At 39.7% G+C, this 3737-nt stretch overlaps 1 pseudogene; it reads left to right on the top strand.

The window, feature by feature from the left end:
- Positions 1-1019: 1019 nt before the first annotated feature.
- On the top strand, positions 1020-1508 carry LOC118570293 (annotated as a pseudogene).
- The last annotated feature ends 2229 nt before the right edge of the window (positions 1509-3737 follow it).

The raw sequence follows: 3737 nt of genomic DNA, 5'->3' as shown, positions 1-3737 counted from the left end.
TGTGTGTGTGTGTGTGTGTGTGTGTGTGTGTGTGTGTGTGTGTGTGTGTGTGTGTGTTGATGGGATGGAAGAATATACACCTGTGAATATGTCTGTCTGTTTTCTTCTTTCTACTACTGAGGAAATGGTGAGAGGAAAAACAAACTTTGACTAGTGATGGACTCTCCCGGTCTTACTTAGAAGATTTGGTCTTTTAGCCTCTCTGGGTTGTTACAGGAATATAATCAGACATCTTTGTTACTGAAACTCTGAGGTTGTGGTTGGGTAGATGGTTTAGTGGCCAAAGTACATGCTGTCCTAGCATGAGGACCCGAATCTAATACCCAGCACTTAAGTAAAAATACACAGCATTGTACACCTATGATTCCAGTGCTGACAATAGAAAAGGTGGATGCCTAGGCTTCCTATTCAACCAATCAAGCTATCTAGCTGAACTGGTTAGTTCTAGGTTCAGTGAGAGACTGTGACTCAAAAATGTATGATGAAGAAGTCACTGAGGATAATACTTAATGTTGATCTCTGACCCCTACATATATGTGTACATAGAAGCACTCACATCCAACACACACACACACACACACACACACACACACACACACACACACACGATAAGATTTCTTCTTAGTTCCTTTGTGACAGATTTCCATACCTTAAGAATATACCATTTATGGGGCTGGAGAGATGACTCAGAGGTTAAGAGCACTGGTTGATCTTCCACAGGTCCTGAGTTCAATTCCCACCAACCACATGGTGGCTCACAGCCATCTATAATGAGATCTGGTGCCCTCTTCTGGTGTGCAAGTATGCATGTAGGGAGAACATTGTATCTATAATAAATAGAAAAAAGTCTTAAAAAAATAATATACCATTGACATTTTATAGTAAATCTTTAAAATGTAAAAACTCAAAATGCATTTGATAGGTATCATTTATTATTACTATTATAACCTCAAAACTGCCTTCTAATTTATTTCACTAATTAAAAAACCCACCACTCTCTCTTTGCTGCCAGACCTCCGCCATCATGGGTCGCATGCACGCTCCTGGGAAGGGCCTGTCCCAGTCGGCGCTGCTCTACCGCCGTAGCGTCCTCATGTGGCTGAAGCTGACGTCGTCTGATGACCTGAAGGAACAAATTTACAAACTGGCCAATAAAGGCCTGACTCCCTCCCAAATAGGTGTGATCCTGAGGGACTCGCATGGTGTGGCACAGGTCTGTTTTGTGACTAGTAACAAAATCCTGAGAATCCTTAAGTCGAAAGGCCTGGCCCCTGACCTCCCTGAGGATCGGTACCATTTGATAAAGAAAGCGGTGGCTGTCCGAAAGCATCTTGAGCGGAACAAAAAGGATAAGGATGCTAAATTCTGCCTGATTCTGATAAGAGAGCAGAATTCACCGGCTGGCGCGTTACTATAAGACTAAGCGGGTTCTCCCACCCAATTGGAAATATGAGTCATCCACAGCCTCTGCTCTTGTGGCAAAAATTCTCTTGTGTACACAGCAATAAAATTACTTTGAATTAAAAAGAAAACCCACCACCAATGCTTATATATTCATTCTTTATTGTATGTTTTGTATTTTGGCAATCTGATAGACATGACTGTGTTTTTATTAATTCATTTTAATCTTATTGAATTGTTTAAAAATATAGAGCAATAGACATTTTTGAATGTTTAGGAACCACAAAGATTCAGATTACAGAATGCATGTAAAGTAAGTAGTCCTGTGTGCCTAGCACCAGAAACAATGGACTTTTTCATGCTTCCTCCAGTCCACCATCCAAATGTAGTCCTTCTCTTCAGCCACAAGAGCACAGATACAGTGAACTAAATCATGCCTTAGTATGGGTGTTTGAGTCCTTACCCTAGCACTACAGAAGGTCACTGCACTTGCAAGTGCAGCCTTTAAGGAGGTGATGGTATAGTTGAATGAGGTTGACATAGTGGGTTCTGATTCATCTTGACTGGTATCCCACAAGAAAGGGAAATTAGGTCAAAGATACATAGAGAAAGAACTCTATGCAAAGGCATGGGAGGAGGGCTACAAGCCAATGCGAGTAGCCTCAGAAGAATCCAGCCTGATGGCATCTGACATCTTGGTCTTAGATTTCCAGCTTCCAGAGGCGGAGCAAAGTAGGAGTCTGTTGTTTAAACCAACTCTGTGGCATTTTCTATGACAGGCTAAGGTAAGAAACAGAGCATATCAGTTTCACCCAGAGCCATGGTGTTAGAGTCCGGCAGGTCAGGTTGGAATCTTTTGGGAGAGATTTCTGCTCCACTGTGTTTCACTGAGTCTTAAGATGTTATCTAGTGCACATGGCTTGCTCACTCCCAGTGCTCTGTGGCATTCTGGAATCTGTGATAAGACATTTATCCTTTAATGTCAATAAGAATCTGAGTGACTTCTGGTTCTTATATTAAATGAAGAGTTTTTGTATATTATCTGATTCATAGATGAGCCCTAATGTATAAATATACTTAGATTTTTATAGATTTTGCTAAAACTTCTCTGATATGGCAAGATGCACCTCCAATAGCTGTATACTCCAATTGGTCCACATTCTCTTCAATGTTAGGTATTTTTTGTATTTCTAATTTTGGCCAATATGGTATGTATTAATAGCTCATTACTGTGATTTTTATTTCTGCTTTCCATATATTTATGAAGTTGAATGCTCAACTATGGTTGTATGTGAATAATTTTGTATAAGGCTCCAAGTATCTTTAAAAAGTGTACCATTTGTAACACTGGTGTACTGGACTGTGCTTTCTCAATTTTCTAAGAGTGTTCTTGGTTGCTGACTCTTCCATCATTTCCTTATCCCTTCTACAGTCTTAGGTTTTAATAATGTAATAAAATATCTGATTATTATTAATGTATTGATTTTTTTCTTAAGAGTATACCAGTTATTGATTTATATATTTTGAGGTTTGGTGAATTGTTGTGTATGCCTCATATACTGGGACTTCTTTCATTTTTGATTGTTCTTTTTCTCACAGTGACTCTATACTGAAATTGACTTTGTCTTTTCAGTATTACTACATCAGCTTTCTTCTGGTGAACATCTCCATGTAAGATGGTTTCTTTTTGTAAAAATTGCATTTATTTATGTTGTGAGTATGTGTTTGGGAATGTGTGTTGTGGTGTGAGTGTATAGGTAAACTTTGGAGAGTGAGTTTTTTCTTTCTATCAAGTGGGTCCCAGGGATCAGGTCATCAAGCTTGGCAGCAAAACCTTTATTTTTCACAGTCTCACTGTTTTTGTAGTTTTGCTGCTTCTGCAGCTAGGCAAACTTCTTTGTATTTTTTATTCTGTGGTTCTTAAAACTTTATGAGATCATGTCTTGGTATTTTTTACAAACCCATGACAATTCCTCACATTTTCTCAAATACTGTTTGTGTTTCGCTGAAACGCTCTCCCTTGTTCTACACATGAGACTTCAGATGCTTTTTGTATCCACTCCTTCTAGGGAGATGGGAACAAAGGTCTATTTACCCCAGATAGGGAACCAACAACAGATAACACCGAAGTCCAACTTGGTGAATGGATGAGTTTTACTGGGGTCATTTATGGGAGTGTGGGTGAAGGGTTATATACAGAAGCAAGAAGGACTCAAAGGCAGCTGCCTCGTCAAAAGTCTACCCCACGTGGATGATGGCTCACAAAGCCAGAACCCTGGAGTTTACTATACAGCATACAGGCTGCTTGTCAGGTCAGGTCAGGTCAGTGTCTCTTC

This window comes from Onychomys torridus, chromosome 19 (genome assembly GCF_903995425.1).
Source record: "Onychomys torridus chromosome 19, mOncTor1.1, whole genome shotgun sequence".
Taxonomy (NCBI): Eukaryota; Metazoa; Chordata; class Mammalia; order Rodentia; family Cricetidae; genus Onychomys; species Onychomys torridus.
The sequence above is the reverse complement of the archived record's forward strand: the minus strand, read 5'-3'. Positions and strand labels throughout refer to the sequence as shown.